Source organism: Agelaius phoeniceus, chromosome 9 (genome assembly GCF_051311805.1).
Source record: "Agelaius phoeniceus isolate bAgePho1 chromosome 9, bAgePho1.hap1, whole genome shotgun sequence".
Classification (NCBI taxonomy): domain Eukaryota; kingdom Metazoa; phylum Chordata; class Aves; order Passeriformes; family Icteridae; genus Agelaius; species Agelaius phoeniceus.
The window spans coordinates 17,343,558-17,361,768 of NC_135273.1; positions in this window are offsets into that span (position 1 = coordinate 17,343,558).

The following is an 18,211-nucleotide window of genomic DNA, read 5'->3' on the forward strand; positions in this document are numbered from 1 at the left end:
TGTGCTTCAAAAGGAAACCCTTAACCATTTGCTCCCAGAACAGAAACCTAAACTTCCTTTTTTTTTTTAATTTTTTACTCGTTTCTTCCCCAAACTTGTCTCCTGCAGCAGTTTAGCTTCAATGGAACTGAGAGCTGTGAGCTGGTTTTGTTCCAGCAACAGAGATGCCATCATCATCATCTGTGCTGAGGGGAGAGATGAAAGTTTTTCTGAAAAGCATGAGGGGTAACAGGGAATGCATTGGACAAGAGGAGATGTGAACAACGCTGTCCTTGGGGCTGTTTTTCCCAGAGCACAGCAGGGTCAGTATTCAATTTGGAGAGGGAAAAAAAATTAGAGGCTTGTAGAACTGACCTGAGGACCTGCAGGTACAATCCTAACTTGGATGAAGTTGTAGGGAAAGTGCTGTGGGTTTCAAAACTATGGGTTGAAAACTGGTCTTTGTTCAGTGCATCTCCCCATCTGCAAGTTCTCATGGCAAGGGGAAGCTGTTTCCTGAGGTCACCCTGTCCCTCCACACTGCCCTGCTCACACCTACTGCAACACAGGTGAATCCCAGCACTGTGTACAGTTCTGGCTGCAGCAAAGCTCAGGGATAGCTTAGTATAACAGTAGAACAGTGCTTGAGCTGTTTTGAGCTTCTTGCTTCATAAATATTTCTTGTTCAAATTGATGCAAGGCAAAAGGCATGCAAAAAAGGGAAAGAGAAAACTCAGATGACTGATGACCCCCTTGCAAATCCATCAATTATTTACTAAGATATTTATGAAAAACTAGTAAGTAATTGTGAGTGCAGATGGTCAGTGAGAGATTCCCAGGCCACTGCAAAATGCTTTGGGAGTAATTAGCTACAAAATTCCACAATAATATAAAGCATAGGCCCCGTGTTCTGTGGAGCACTTTGCTGTGCCTTTCATCAGGTCTTTTCTCTCAAATGTGAAAGTTTTGGTTCTTGCTCCCTCAGCAAATGGGGATGTGTCTGTGAACTGCCTAGGAATTGGAGGTGAGCCCACCTTGTTAGCACATCTGGCTCTCTTCACAGGCAGCTTTCCAATATTAGCAAGCTGAAGGAAATCAGCTGCATTCATGGCCTCAGCCATCCTGACACTCATTATGGGCTGGATTGATTAGGTCCTGGCATGCTATAGGTCAGGGGACAGCATGGTAAATGCTTCTGCTTCCTAGGACCACTGAGGATGTTACCACTGAGGGTGTTACCTTGGATGCTACATGATAAGGGTCACCCCTAGCTTCTAGTGAGCATTTCCCTGTTTTATAAAGCTACTTGCTCTCAAGCTGTCCCAAGGGTCTTTCAGACAAAACAAATATGTAGCATTGAGACTAGCAAAGGCAAAATGAAAAAAAAAAAACCCAAAAACAGAACCCCCAAGATCTAGAAGCTGAAGCCAGAGAAATTCAAACTGAAAACAGATTTTTAAGTGTGGAATTGATTAGCCTTTGGAACACATTCCCCAAGAGAGGGGGAAGGAAAGCCCTGATCCTTCCTATGCCTTCCTAGCAGGGCTGAAGGCCATTGTAGTGTTAGCCATACATACCTTGCTGGGCTCTCAGGGGACAGGGAGTGAGGATCTCTTGCCCCTGTTACCAGTAGGGTCAGACAGGAGGAGCTGAAGATCCCTCTGGCCTCAGAAATCCGTATGCAGAAAACCCCAGTTCCAGGGGAGCATTCCTCAGCCTGTGTTATTAACAACACCTGCATATCATCAGCCATCCCAGCTCCTTGGATGGCTCCAGCTGTTACACAGGAGACAGATCTGGGGTAAGAGGCTTCTATTTCTGGTCATGAAGGTTGCCCTCCAGCTGCAGGGGAAGAGGCATGGCAGTGAGAAAAGTCTGCAGCCCTGTCCTGGGTCCTGCATCCACCAGATATGGGAGGAGAGGTTTGCTCACATAGGTGCCTCTGGATCACAGTGCTTACACTGGTGATCTTCCTTGTAGGAATTCCCTGAGTTTCTGTCTTTGTCCTTTCTGCCTCTTGCCCTTATTTGTCCTTTGTTCTCTCCTCTGGCTCTTCTGGGGACCTTCTCTTTTCTCTCAAACCCAGTTTTCCCAGCTGAAGGGAAAAACCTTGGTGATTTAAAGCCATTCTCAGCACCTTCCTCCTGGTTTCTCATCACTGCATTTCACATCTCTCATGTGCTCCCTGGCTAGGGCCAGCCATCCATTTCTAGTCTCTGAAAGAGGAGGAAGGACATTTCCATTCTGTCCTTTGCAGCCACTGTATCAGAGCAGGATCCAGGGTCCTCTGGGATCCTTTTGGAGAGGAGCTGCATGACTGCTGTTGCAGAGCTGTGTGTCTTTTATGCTCTTGGGCTCGTTCCCAGCTGTGAAGTCCAATCTGTCTTCCCTGCCTGCACCAGCAACACCCTTTGGCTCCTCAGCACGTCCTGAGCTCACATGGTTCCCAGGTCCTGCTTCCACAGCCAGCCATTCCTCACAGTAGCTGCCAAAGAAAAATGGTGACCTGTGACTGCTGCCAAGGAAAAATGACCTGTGACTGCTGCCTCTGCACTGCCCGCACAGCGAGAGCCAAACCTGGGCACAGTGGCCTTGTGAGCTGGCAGAACCCACGTGCTGTCTCAGGCTTTCAGCAGACCCAACCAGACCACCATGGCTGGAACAGAAGGTGAAGTCTAGCCCAGTCTGCTGAGAGGTGGAAGAGCACAACCCAAGAACAGAAGGACAGAGTTTTAAAATGCTGCTGTAGCTCACTGAAATCTCCAGAATGTGTGTGATTCTTCCACTCCAAAGATCCACAATCAGTTCCAGCTGCCGAGCGTGCTGCGTGATTTATTGCCGTGCCTGCAAGATTTTGGCTGTGGTGAAACATGTTTGTACGTTGCCTATAAAACAGCAAATCTGAAGAAAGGACTTTCTGGATGTGGTTCAGAGTGTGTAACAAAACCCAGATCGCCAGGTCCTTCCACACGGTACCACAGCAATGCAAACAGCCAGTACAGGTTTAATATCTGGCACACTCTATCTATTTTGCCTCTGAGCACCAGAGAGAGAGACTTAAAACACTGCAGACTGTACTAGTCCTACACAAAGGGTAGAGTACTTAAGGAGGCAAATGCCAAGCCCCATTACATAGCCTAGTGCATCTTTTCTAAATTAAAGCCTTTCCACAAGGCAGAGCACTAGCAAAATAGTTCTGCACAAAATATGTGGAAAAGGAGAAAAAAGAGAGGAAATACGTCTTTCTTTCAAAAAATAAATACTATGAATGCAAATAGAAATCCAACTGTCTGTGCCATATCTACAGCCACAAAAGCAGCTGGCTGACTACCATTCATGCTAAGTGTCCATATTCAAAATTAAGGTCCTTGTTGTAGTTCTCAGTGCTTTCTGCAGCCTGGTTGTTCCAACAATTCTCCTACTGGCATTATTGCTTGTTAAGCAGTCTACCACAACCCAGTTGCTGAGGGATTGGTACCATCCTCCCCACCCCTGGGACCTCCAGAGCAGACATCTGGTTTGCTAACAATGGGGGAGGGAGATTCCAAGGGCATTTCCAGAATATATGTGTTGTACAAGCCTGCAAATTCCTACTCTTGCATGTCATCTCCCAGTCTCATTTTCTTTCATCATTATTTTAATTCAGACAAGATCCTATTATGCAGGATTTGCACAAACACAGAAGGATAAAGACAGTCCCTACCTGATAGATTTCATGGTCGAAGATCTGCTCTGCCAGGCTCTTTATCAAGCATATATGTTGCAAAAAATGCAAGGCTCTATCTCTTCCTTGGGTGTTGGAGAAGAATCACACCAGACGTGGGATGGCTTGTCAAGCAAGTAAAGAACTACAGATCATCTAATTTCACATTCCCCTCTGTCAACATATGCAAGATTTGGTTAACAGGAAGTTTTTCAGTTCCTTGGAGGGGTGGAGTGTTGTAAAAAGATAATGGAGAAGTGACAAGGAGAAACAAAGCTTCCCAGTCATTCAGTTCCTTGAGATAAAGCCTGGAGAGGGATGCTCTGCAGGCAGAGATGAGGAGGTCTGAGCTGTGCAGCTCACTCCACAGAGCCCCCACGTGCCTTTGCTCTGCAGGCAGGAGATGAGGAGGTCTGAGCTGTGTAGCTCACTCCACAGAGCCCCCACGTGCTTTGCTCCCGTGTGTGCCTTAGCAGCGCTCAGCCTGGCTATGGCTGCTTTGGGCACCCAGCCATCCTGGCTCCTCCCCTCCTCTCCTTTCTTGCCCTCCCTCCTTCCTCATCTCTAACTCCTCTAAGATTTCTCTTTCCTGCTGCCATGTTATTTGTTGCTGACTTGGGACATTCTTTATGGCCTTTCATCAGGCTTCCCATCGCTCACACACTCCGTGTTGGTTTGGCCTGCTCTGCCTTTTGTCTGTGCAAAAACAAAAGCTTTATCTGTTGCCCAGAGACCATGGTGACTTCAGGGCTTTCCCGGTGCCAGCACCTAATTGCAAACAAATGGAAGTCCCCAGCTACACGGCCAGCAATACTGGGTCTTGGGTGGGAGGGCCTGATTCTGCTCACTCTGCACTGTGGGACTGGTGAAAGGCTCATGATTTACAGCAGTGTATCTCACATTGCCATCTGGCCTTCAGCAATCTAGCTGGCTTGGCAGAGAAGGCATAAAAGCCACACAATGCTCGTGACATGGATATCTCTCATGTCTGGTTTTCCTTAATGTCAATGTGTAAGGGGGAGTTGACTGCAATGAACAACCTGTGTACTCAGAAAGTCCTCACAGAGCACAGAAGTAAATGGCACAACATTTCCACTCTACTTGCACCTCTCTTTGAAACCCTCAAAGGGATCACCCCTCCATGGTGATGAATGCCAGAGAGAGGCATATGGAGCAGGGCACCTGGGAGTGTGTGGCTCTCATGGCAGCATGTGCTGCCCAGTGCCCAGAGCTGCTTCAAAACTAGATTTTCATCCAGAAGAAAGAGGGAGACATTCCCAACAATCTCACTTTTGTTAGTATTCCAAAGCAGGACAGAAAAAGTCAAAATATCATGTTTGCTAGTGGAATGGACAGTTTGGAAAGGATTCTCTCAGGAAATGACAAAGTAATTTGTTCTGCTCAAATCAACAGAGAGCTGGCTTTGTCTACATGTCACAGTGACTGATAGGAGTTGAAGTTCTAGCAATCCACCCAACTCTGGCTTCCCCAGGCTAGCCTAGATCTCCTACACTACTACACCTCTTCATGGCCCATCTATGACTTATTGGAACATGTCAGCCAAAGGTGTTTCAAGGGGTTTATAATTTCTTCACGGCACCAAGCTCATAAAAGATACTGAGAGCATGAAGCAGAGTCTGGGAGTAGGTCAATTTAATCCGATCTCTTTCTATTATGATTTGATGCCCAGCAGAGAGTATACAAATTTCTGCAAACTTTCATTGAAAAACTTCAATTTCATGAAAATTATTTTAAATTGCATGAATGCTCCAGCAGAAAATTTTCAATCACTTCTAAGTTTTCTGAAGAGTTATCAATTATCTGCTGCTTATTGTTTTGTTTGTGCTCTTCAGCATATTTCACTCAGCTGGGGAATCATTCACTGGTATTGATCAGCAGATAAACAAAGCCAAATCTTGCCAGCATTATTTCTTCCTCCTGCTCTCAAATGCCTTCTTTCCCTTGGAGGGCATCCCAACTTTCATGTCCACATGAACAGATCACTCGTGGGGCCTGTCCCCTCCTCTACCTGTGCCCCACAGCACCTGCATGGGCTTTTTTGGGGGTCTGCACAGGCTCACCCTGAGCAGCAATCCCACCACCCCATGCGAGGGCAGGTAGCAGAGAGAGCAAAGGAAGGATTGCTCTTGCCTGCTGTCTCACAAACAGATCTGGACACAATTTTTTTTTGTCAATTTGATTTTCTTGGAATCCAAACATTCAATGGGAACATTGCCATGTTGGTTAAACTTCAGTGGGAAAGTCCAAGTGCTCTGAGGTAACTTTTTCATTTTCTCTCAATAGTTCTCAATTGTTTCATTTTCATAATATTGAAACCTGTAGTTCTGATGAGGTAGAATTTCTTGTTTTGACTTCACTATTTCAAATATGATCTAATAATATAACAGAGCAATGCAACATCAAAAGTAGATGTTTTTATCTTTTAGAAATTAAATATATTCCCAAATTAAATATTTTTTGTGGAAATAGTCTTCCTGCAATAAGTTATGATGACTGACTTCCCCTGAGTCAATTAGTAATGGAAACAAATGGCAAAACATCAGCAGTACTCAGGAAAAATTATTTCTTTTTTTGATCACTTCTAGCAGCCGTGGCTTGGGAGAGAGGAACTTTACAGGAACAGAAGACCAGTTTTTCCCTGCAGCCATAGCAAAGCTCTGAGGGATCCCTGCAGTGCTGCTGGAATCTGTCCCTAGCAGCAGGGAGCCTTAGTGGTTAGAAGGTGAAGGTATGAGAGTGCTCCAAAACGATGCTCTGGCAGCATCAGTGCCTGGAAACCATGGAAAGCAATATGTGCAGCAGCCAACCTGGATGAGGCTTGCATGTACATTCCCCTTCAGGGGCTGTTCTGTGATGGGTTTGAATTAGACTGAAGTTATGAATCCATAAATGTGGTATTTTTTGTCATAATGCCTGTTTTGTATTAAACTTCTGCAGCCTTTTGTTTCCCTTGCCTCCTCCCTCCAGACCCTCTTTTCTCTCTGTGTGTCTCTTTCTCACCATTTTGGCAGCAGTGCACTGCCTTGACAGCATCAGAAAAAAGGTAGGAGAGTCAGGAGAATAGGGGAAGGATGAGATGTTCTTCTACCTTCATAATATTTGGGGTCTCAGTGGTGAGTGAACTGAAAGAGTGGAGAGATTTAACCAGAGGAAAAAGGCAAAACCTAAGATTACAAATCTTGTCCATCTTAGAGATAAGGAAGAATATCTACAGGCAAAAAATAGCGGAGACCTCTTCAGATTTCCAGTGGGGAAGGAGCCCATGTTCAGGTGTGCACTGTGCATCCATGACCTCTAGACCTTACTGGTCTGTAAAGTCAGGACCCAGACAGCACAGGACACGTTCTGTGCAGGATGGGCATATGGGTCACTCATGGGGGGCTTTTCCCATTTCATTGCATGCTGAATTAATAGTTTTTAACGCAATTTTATTCCAAACTGAGAAAAGTATTTTTCTTTTATTTTTACCTGTCTCTTGGATTTGATGTATCTGTGAAACTGCTTTGAAAGCATTATATCTGTATAAGAAATCTTACACAGGATCTAATTCTTGGGGTTTTCTAACACAGAGAGTTTATCTCTAGCAAACTGTATGAGTTTTCTCATCTTACACACCAGGCTCTGTAAAAGCAAAATGAGATCCAAGTGCCTGCTAGTCTTTTTGTCTATCTAGAAAAAAAGGCTTAAAAAAACTCCTAAATAGTTTCAGGTATATGGATTTAATGACATGGAGAACAAAGCCTGTGGACTTATTTTGGATTATACTCTATAACCAAGACTAGAACTTTGCCAAGTATCCTCCCCCTGGAATTTTCATCACTTTGTTTTACTTGTTACTTAGGACTTGTGGATCCTAACTCTTTGAACACTTGCCTTCAGAGGAATGAAATTAGATTATTAGTAGCTTTCATCCTGCAGTCCCAGTTGTTCAGACTTTGGCAAATGTCCTTCCACAGAGGAGCAACCTTTGTGACCTGCAGGGTAAAATGCAGGGAAGGCTGATGAGACAAAGCCCACACTAATTCACCACGATGAGTAACTAAACAAACCATTACAAATGAAAGGTTTGCTGTTTCTGAGCCCAGAGTTGTGCCTGATCTCCAGGGTGGATGGGTGTCATCACCTTCTCCACAGGCCCAGAGATCAGTGCTCAGCTCTGGATCATTCTCAGCAGATTGTGCAGCAAAATATCCCAGAGCATGAATGATTCTGAGGGAGGAGGTTGTGTGGCTTTGGTGTTTGTTTTTTCTGCTGTTCTGTTTGTTTGTTTGTTTGTTTTGGATCTTTATTTATTTATAAGGGAGAGTTGTGCAATAAAACAGAGGCATTTCTAGGTAGGTGCTGGTGGGCTGCAGTTAGGGAAGAGTTTCACTTCATAGAGGATGGGATTTGCTTAGGTGGATGCCACAAACCAGCAGGGATGTGTAAGAACAGTTTGCTCCCACCCTGCCTCTTTCAGGGGCTGCATCTTTAGCAGGCTGTCAGATCAGGTCCTAAATGTCTCTCTGCATTGTTTCATCATTTCTAATGAACCTTAGGTGCTCTGCTCACCCAAGTTTCTAGGGAAGATGGGATCTGCTTTTCTAACACATTCTCCAAACTTGCATAAGCAAATCACTTTAAAGAATTATTTGAGGAAGTAATTTAGGAACACTCCTACAGGAATGAAGTGCTTCTACAGAATTTCCTACAGAATTGAAATGCTGTACTCCACAGTGCTGCAGGGCAGTGGAAGCCTGTGCTCCCTCAGAGATGTTTTCTCCTGGAAGCTGTCCCAGAGCAGGTAGGAGCATCCAGGGTTGTCTGGCAAAGGTTTCTTCCAATTCTTCACAGTTCTGCAGGCATAAATCACCCAAGGGCCCTTTGGTAGAGTCCAAACCACTCTGCTTCAGAGAGGTCAGTTTGCAGCCACCATCTGAGTGACATCTCCCATGGCAGACTCACCCAGCAGCTCCTTCTGGACCTCCCCTGCCACTGGGAGGTGATGCTTGCAAACCTGGGATGCTGCAGGAGAGGCAGGCAGCTCAGATGGTTGGAAGGCAGGGTGAGCTGATCAGACTCCTTGCTTTGCTGAGTCACCACACAAATATTAAGCTCTTAAAATCTCCTTTACGTATTTCCAGTGGGCTGGAACACCACATGTCCTTCCCTTTGAAGAACTACCCAAATGCTCATGTTATAAAGAGGCTGTTAAGTATGATAGGAAACAGGAACTAACACAGCACAAACCATCAGCTGGGGACAGCCCATTTCCTATTCACTGAAATCCAGGGAATATTTACTATGGCTTCTTTCCCCCCCCCAAAGAAGAAGAAGAAAAAGAACAACATTGCAATAGCATGCCTGGTTGTTCTAAAATTTATTTGCTATGTCACCTGCAAGTGCTGCCATGCCAGAAAGGGTGCAGACACAAACCAGTGGGGAAATGAAAGGCAGAGGATTGGGTCCTGGGGACAAAAATAGAGACCAGCCCTTCTCTTTGTTTTCACAAGTGCAAGTGTCCCTTCAGGGTGCCTGAATTAACACTGCAGAGGAAAGAACACAGTGGCCCAAGGAGAGCAGCAGTGTAGATATGAGAAATAGACTTGCATCCAGCTTCTGGGTGCTGCTGGTTGTCCCTGGTCATGCCCAGGTCTCTGTTCCCACTTCAGCACAGACCCAGGTGTCTTGGTTTCTTGAAACAAGCATCTCCCTCCAAACACCCAAGGTGGGGTGAAGAGACACCCAGAACTCTCCTTCTGTCTCTCCTCCTGCACAGCCACAGCCCATGGCAGCCCTTGGCAAATGCAGAGCAGGGCAGCAATCAGCAGGTGCTGCACCACGAGTGGGAGATGATGAGACAGGGCAGGGACAAAGAGCTGAGCAGGCTGCAAGTGGCACAGGAACTGATTTTTCATTTGGCACATTGGTTTTCAAGCCACCCTGTAGCTTCAGTTCAGTTTCCTCTGGACTCAGCCAACTATAATGAACATTAAGAAAACAAACCAAATAAAGAAGCCACTCTGAGTTTACTGCTCTGAAATTTGCATACATATATATTAATTTTAGCAGGGCTGCTGCACAATTCAACACTCTCTGCCCATTCAGTTGTAAAGAAACAGGAAACTATAATTCATTCATTTTATTTATAATTTCACTTTTCTAAGTGAAATGTATGTATAAAAGTCATAGGTGCATTGATACCTACATAAATGTGCTTGTATCGTATATTTGGATGTATATATGAAATATAATCCATTTTACCTGTGTATAAAGATGTGTGTAAAAGCCAGACAGCAACCTTAACAGGCCAATAAAATCACACCCCAGGTGTTCCAGCTAGAAAGCATAGGGAATTTTATCAAATCTTTTCTTGAGCTTGGCATGTAAATCACCCATTACCCGGTGCTACCCATAATATTAATCAAGAAACCACACTGCAGAGAAATTCGAGATAGTTTAGCCCTTGTAAGGGACACATGAGAAGTGTATGAGCCCTTCCAGTGGGAGCACAGGGGACACTGCAAACACCCAGGCAGAACTATGCTAGAGGTCTGCTGGAAATTTAAGGGTTTTCTCATTGGAAAATTGAAGCTGTGTGAAGATCAAAGCCTTTTCAGGAAACAGATTGATTCTGGCAGCATCTTCCCTTTGGGAAAAGTGAAGTGAAATGGTTTGCTTGGAATTGTCAGTCGTGTCTCACTCATGCCAGTCATTCAGTGTCTCACGTAGTTTTCCTTCTTGAGAGACATTGCATCAAGGCTGTGGTCAGAAATTGCACTGCAGACTGGGATGGGGAGACTACCTGGGACTGGATTCAGTACAGCAGGACTGGGGAGCTGCAAAAAACCACCAGGTTTTGCTGCAGAACAGGCAGAGAGCATCATGTCAGCCAACAGCAAACAGCTCCCCATTGCTGAAAAGGGCTTCATAATTGATTTCTCACTCTCCATCACTGTTTTTCCTCACAGTGATGCATGAAACTGTAGAAAATACCAGAGTTGCCTGAGGGAGACTGCATTTCTCAGTTAGGCTCTAGCTGATAAGGCATTTGAAGAATTATGTTATCCACATATTTTTTTAAAAGCTCACTTAGCTTAGAAGTAAACAGATGATGTAGGAGGTCATTATTTCACAAACCCATATACACAACTGCTAGCAAATTGACTAATTATGCTCTAAGGTAGTTTACATGTGCATACGGAGCAAGCACCATCTACTAGCCCTGTGTGGGCAGAGAACTACTGAGTTATTGCAATATTTTGGCTAGGCTGCACTCAGCTGTTGTTTCCCAGGTTAATCTAATCATCCTCAAGAAGTTCACACAGAAGAATTGCATTCAGGCACAACCTAGTACAGCCAGGCCAAAGAGATGTTCTCAGACTATATTCTAATAATTTCCAGTTCTGCTCTGCCCTGCACATGTGCTAAGCATCAATCCTTCTCAGCTTTTTCTACCATTCCTTTATCCTTCCTCCATTACAGGTTAGACAAAATAGCTGTAAAGGTCCTTACTGTCCCCAGCATTGCCCTTCCATTTTGGACTGTAGACTGGCAGGCAGAGAAGGGAAGAGAGGAGCTGTAGAGAGAGGTGCAGCATGTGACACTCACTTGCAAACCTGCTCTTGGGCAGATGCTGCCAGCTGGGCTGGGGCCAGCGGGGTGAGGTGTGACTGCCAGGGCTCTGCTGTGTCACTCCCAGACACTGGCTGCAATTTCTTCTCCTCTGGGGTAAGTATGTGTTGGCAACAGCCACTCCACATCTGTCCCCCACTGCTGCAGGGTGTCAGTTGTCCTTTTTTCAATGAACACTACCAAAGCACAGGGGATTGAAATTATCTGCACGTTTGGCTGGATCCAAGTTTCAGATAAAAAAAACAAAGCAGATTTCAAAAGTACTTCAGCACTTCAAGTTGCCATTTTAAAATTAAAATATTTTCATTTTTCCTTCTAAGGGAGCCTTGTGTAAAATACTTTCTTTTTTCCTTCTAAAGGAGCCTTGTGAAAAAGGTAATTGAAACAGTAAGATAATTTGAGAAAAAACAAATGGTTCTGTGATGATTATTTTTTTTACTGTTCTATTACAGTTCAGTTCAGTCCAAATCAATTATCTCATCCCTTCTCTAAGTTTCCTAAATCAGCTGCCAAAGCCTCAGTCTCTTTCCAGTTACTTTCCATCCATACTCTCAGTCAATATCCTCTTCCTGTTCTCACCACTTACTGTTTATTGAGACTGGATCACTTTGCTCCTCCTGTGATCTATGTGTCCTTCACCCCCAGCCTCCTCAGTTTCCTCAAATGGTTGTTCCTGAGGCTGAAGGGTTTTTAGTATCCCTGCCCTAATTTGAATATCAGGCTAGGGCAGAGTGTGTCTTCAGGAAAGGCCATTCACAGGAGGTCCTTTCACTTGTGAGGAGGATAATGGCCAAAGTTCCAGCTGCTGTGGCCTGGAACAGCCCCAATACCTTCACGTGGGTCTGAGGTGTTTTACATGCCTCTGAAGGGGTGGTTCATCCAGAAAGAACACAAGATACTCTACAGGGGGAGAGGTGAGCATTGCCTGGCCTGTGGCTGATGTGTAGCCAGCTTTGTTCTGTCTATCACTTTTATTAGACTTGCTTTCCTCACAGGCAAACCTCTTGCAGGCCTTGTTTGGGTAATCTGCTCTTCATCACCCTGCGTATTTCAATCCACATATTTACACGGCTGAGACTGTGTGAGAAACTAGATCCACTCACCCCACATCTGTACTCCCACTCTGGAAAGCTTTTCACTGCTGGGCTGTCAGGATTCATTACAAACCTGAGGAACAAATACCCTCGTATGAATGCCTCCAGGCCCAGAGATGATGTACGAGCTGTGATAGGCCCTCTGCTTCCCCTGATGCTCAGAAACACAACTCCTCTCTGGAAGGAGGATGCTTATTGCTCAAACACATCTGCACCAGGGTTCAGAGGGTGCTAAAGCCCTGAGCCTGCCCTTGCTGTGAGGCACCTGAGGCCTGTGCAACCCAGGACACTCCAGCATGGGTATAACCAGTGCTCTGTTAGGGAGGAATGGGGCAAGTGGGACACTGCAGCAGGAACTCCTGGCCTGGCCTGGCCTGATGGATGGCATCTTGCTCTGCAGGGTGACCCTGTGGGCTGGGGACTGTGCTCCCCTGCCAGCTGCTGCACTCTGCTGAGAGTCTATGGGCACGTGTGATGGTGGCACCTGCAGTGCCAGCTGCTGTCCAGCACACACTCACTCCACAGCTCCTGCTGCCATCAGGATGCCTCCCAGGGCTTCCTGAAGGCCTTCTCCTTAACCCCAGGGTAAAATATGCATGACAGCATGTCCTCACCTCACAAAGGTATTAGGAGAATAAAGGTCTTAATTTAAGAATCATAGAGTATCAGAGTGTTTCAAACAGATGCAACTTCTGTTGAGACCCAGCTAAACAAGACATGAAAATTATGTGTGTCTTTTAAATACACAAAACAAATCCTTAATATTTTACTTTTGTTCTTCTGTTAATTTTTGATGGGTAAAATCTATCTCAACAATTTTTTTCTTCCGATAACTGTGTTTAAAAAAGAAGCAGTTGGAAAATGTAAATAGCAGCGAGAGGAAATCCTTCTTGATTACTCCTCAGTGTCCACTTCAGCATGAAGAAATTGTGGAAAGGAATTTTCAAAGCAAGTAGTATTTTTAATAGAATTTAAATAATTACCTTCTTGGGAGAAGGGCAAAAATCCATAAAAGCAAGAAATAAACATCTATCAAAGTGCTTCATCAGAAGATGAGTGCAGGAACTCCTCAGGGATCCCAGGGCTGTGGGGGCTGCATGGTCTCCCTCAGACTTGGTGGCCTGGGGGCTCCCTGGCAGGCCCTGGGGTGGGACAGCTCTGGCTGGGTGGCTGCACAGGCATCCAAACACGAGCTCTCAACTGTCCTGAGCCCCAGAGCCAGCATACCTCTGCCCTGAGCCCTCCCTCCTCCTCACCTGACAGGGAAGGGAAGGGAAGGGAAGGGAAGGGAAGGGAAGGGAAGGGAAGGGAAGGGAAGGGAAGGGAAGGGAAGGGAAGGGAAGGGAAGGGAAGGGAAGGGAAGGGAAGGGAAGGGAAGGGAAGGGAAGGGAAGGGAAGGGAAGGGAAGGGAAGGGAAGGGAAGGGGGCTTAGGAATGACTGGTAAGGGCTCATGTACAGTGACTCTTGGTTTCCCACCAGCACATGAAATCCAAGCCCTCCCTTTCTGTGGCTGCCCTTTGAGGAGTTTCTGTGGGTTATGTCAGCTCGTGGGTGACATAATGTCACATTCAGAATTAATGAGGCCAGGGAGGCCAGGAGAATGTCATTAGACTGAATGCAAATGCAGTGCTCAGAGCTGGCCCAGACCTTTGCCCCAGCACCAAATGAATTCAAGGCTAAAACTTGGAGCAAATAGCCCAGGGCATGACCCAGTTATGGTTCACACTAAATCCAGGCCTTGAACTTGTTATTTTTTACTTTTGATTTTCATGCACTACTTATTTTCTGTCCGAATGCCAGATATGAAAGAAGAAATGCAGAAATCCTGCAAAGGAGGTCATTCTTCAGCTCCCACCAGTTAGATCAGAAGGCAAAACAGCTAAAAAGTCTAGATGTATTTGAAAAATTTCCAGCATTCATTTGCTGAGTCTTCAAATCTGGGTCAATTCCCAGTGATCATCCAATCTGCTAGGTCTTTCATGCAAATTGGTCTCAGCAAGGTCTACTCCATCACAAAAAAAGACACCCTATCCCTAGGGCTGAAACAAAGGAGAATGGAAATAAATATTCACAGAGAACCTGTGCACATGGTCTTTAAGTAGCTTATTGCCTCTGAAATGAATTCAGAGCAGCCATAGCCTCCAGCCAGGCCACAGGTTCTTGTGTTGGGTAGGTGGGCAGAAGACACATTTAACCTTTATTCTGAAATGTTGCAAAAGCTAAAAAAAATAAGTCAAAGAGAAGAAATACTGAAAAACAAAGATTAAAGGGGAAGACATTCCAATGCAGTTTTTCTAGACATGAAAGTTCCTGGTGACAAACTTTGGCCAAAGGCTTCACTTTCAAAATGTCTGTTTAAAAAAAAAAAAAGCCATATCTTCTGTGACTTTTTATTTGCTATAAAAGCACCAGGGTTAAGCTTACTTTTCATTTCTAGTTGGTGATGTAATTTGATTTCTTTCTTTTCCCCTTCCTAGGCAACCTGAGTACTTTCTACGATGAAATTTTTGTCTTTTCCTTCCCAGTATAATTTCTTTCCTTCCCCACTTAGGGAGGTCCATTGCTGACCCAGAGATGGCCATATGTTCCCAGAGCATCCACAACTCCTACTGACTTTAGCATCCTCACTGGAACTAAACTGCAAAATTCACAATTAAAATGAGGCTCAGATTACAGCTCTGCTGTTTGGAAGCTGGGCTGACTTTTAAAAGTGCACAAAATGAGGACTGGGCCACAGTGCTCCCAGCTGGCAGATACCAGGCTGTAATAGCTTTGCCTAGCACTGCCCTCCATAAAGAAATCCTGTGTCCAGAGACCTGTTAAGTGAATAACTCACTGCACTATGAAGCAGGGTCTCTCTGTAAGCCCTGCATAAAGCTTGCATCTGCACATATCTTTCTCTTTCTTGGGTTGGTTTTACTCCTGATGGCTTATTGCCAGTGCAGGGTTTGCTAGGGAAATGCACATGGGAGTAGTTTTGAAAGCCTAAAAATCAATCATGAATTTAAGCTTCCCCCATGGCCTCACTCTTTCTGTAGGAATAACACCCCTTCACCACCTTCCCTTCTCCTCAGTTTGCATTGCTCTGGTAAGTTATTTATCAATAAAAATTCCACAGCCAACACATAATTGGATTTCTGTAAGAGCTTTCAAAACTGAGCTGCACTGAGTTGCAAGAGGCAGACAATTAACTTGACAGAGGAGTTAGCACTTCAGCCGTGCATCTGTTTTCACTGCCTGCTTCTTTCAGAGCTATCATTTTCTCATTTTATTCTGGTTGTGGAAGGAGCAGGTGAAAACAAGCCAATTTCTTTAGCAGCCAGCTCTGGTGGTTGGCTGATACTCATTGGAGGACCAGTCAAGTAAAATGCTGGAAACCTCTTCTGGCAATGGGGTTTCAAACTGGTCATTAATGGGAAGGGGGTCAGGTAAGAGAAGAGCATATAAGAGACTGCAGACTTATTTAAGGGTACCCCTCAGCTGGAAAATCCAGTGTTTGGATTTTCTGGGCTATCCAGTGTCTGGATATCTGGGCTTTACCCCCAGCAATAACACCTATCTGGACCAGAGCAGCTTCCTTCTGATGAATGGTGTGAAACACAAATTCAGAGCACTACATCCTCCATCTGCCACCAGAGAGTTTTCCATAGCAAAGGACAGACATCCAAACTGCTCAAACCAGCTAGGCAGAGAAAGCAGTTCAGCAAAGCAGCATTTATGAGTCCTTCCCAGGTTGCTTTCTACTCCTTTCCTTTGCTTCATTTTTCCAAGCCTTTGTATTAGAGGGGCAGAGGAGGCTGCACTCTTCCCTGAGAGAGGTAAGTGATGCAGATGGAGATGGGGATGCAGATGGAGATGCAGATACTGATGCAGATGCAGATAGATGGCACCAGGAGTCTGACTGCTGTCCCCTCCCTCAGTGCCTCTCACAGTGTTGTCATGCCTCCCATAGGGCTGTGCATAGCCCAGGGGCAGGGGTTACCAAGCAGATGGATTTTCAGCTGTAAGGAGCACAGGCAGTCCAGGCTGGTGCATGGCTGGTGAATGGCCAGTGTCGCTGGCAGCACTTCTCATCAGCATTGCAGCTGGCTGTGTAACCAGACTTTAATGTCACCCTTGCACAGTGTTCAGCAAAAGACCAAGGTCCTGCACTGCTAAGCTGGGCAATGAGCTTCCTGACTTCATTACATGTTTGCAAAAGCAGAAGCAAAGCTGGGAGTTAGTTTGTGCTGCTGGGTAAATCCCTCTGGGCTCACAAGGTGATCTCTCCCTTTACCCACAAGTGCAGTTCTCTCACCCAAGGCAGTTCCTGCCCTGCTGGGACTGGGCTGGGCTCCATTCCAGAGAAGCCCAGCAATGTCTCCATTCTCTTGCAGTTTGTTTCACCTCTGCCCCACCATGGCTGTCAGCTGCTCCCCTCTCCAGCACCTTTTCCAATAGTTGTTCTTTGTCAATCCAGGAATGAAGATAACAGAAGTCTTCCTTTACTGAGGGCTCTTCCTAAATCCTGCAGGCATTTACTTCCCTCTGCCTGTCAGAGGCCATGCTCCCAGATCTCTTTTCCATCTTGCTCATAGCAAGGCCATTTGTGAAGCCCTGGCAAGGGCTGGGTCTGAGTTTGATTTCCTAGCTGGCAGCACAAGGAGTGCACTGCCTTGGGGCTGCAGGGTTGTGCAGGCATTTCTGATGAAGGTAGCAAAGTTACAGATTAGATTCAGGTCTAAACCAAACTTTCAACTCCAAACGGTTCTGAAACGAAGCTCAGGACTGAACTGGGCTTAAAGCTTGGTTTGGTTCCTACTGTGAAAAGGAGCCAGAGCTCAGCACCATGAGCACCTGTGGAGCTGGGCTGCCTTGAACCCCTTAAATGAAACACAGGCTGCATTTTTCAGCTTTCCTGTCTGAGGTCTTAGAGCTTGAGGTGGACGGTCTGCAAGCCACTGTCTTGGCCTGGGCCACCCACCTCTGTGTCCTTCTGCTATCAGTGACCAAGGGGAAGGCCAGTTCTGCTGCAGGAAACCTAATTGCTTTACAATTTGCTTCCTGTTTGAACAAAACCAGCAGGCCAAATTACTAAACCATTTTAAAGAGAAAGAATTGAATTAAGGATATGGAAACAACATTTTTGAGGCATTCGATTTAAAAAAAAAACAAAACAAAACTGATGAGAGCAGCTTTTTCCATCTCAAATGAATGTTTTGAAACAAAATAACTTTATTTTGGTCCAAAGCTCAAGTGGAGGCAAGTTTTCTTTTTGCTTCATTTCATCTCCCTGGAATATTGAAAAACATCTGTCACAATGAGCAGGTCCCTTTTTTCCTCCCCACAAATATTATTTTCACTTGAAACCACATCTTCTGATAGAAAAACTTCTCAGGCAAAAAAGCAGTCTTTGTGAGAGTGGACACGGAGCTGTCTGAAAATGAGCTATAACTCAGTGCAGTGCCTCCATTCATGGAGAACTTCTGCAGCCATTTGAGCTCCCCTCAGTACACAGGCTGGTAAAGAGAACATAAAGAGGGGCCTCCTGCCCCCTCCTGCCCCAGCAGATGGAAATAATCTGCGCTGTTTACGGATCATTTTACAACCTGGGGAAATCAAGCAGGTGGTGACACTGTTACCTTTAGCCAGACTTTAAAGCAGTTGTGGTCCCCACGGTGCCCAAGGGCAGCTTTCCCCCGGCAGAGGCAGACAAAGGTAGCAGTGAGTGGGTGGTGATGCAGACGTGTCCTGCAGCCCCCTGTGTCCTGCAGGGACCCCTGCTCCCCTCTGTCCTGCCGGGAGGAGCCGGCTGCCCAC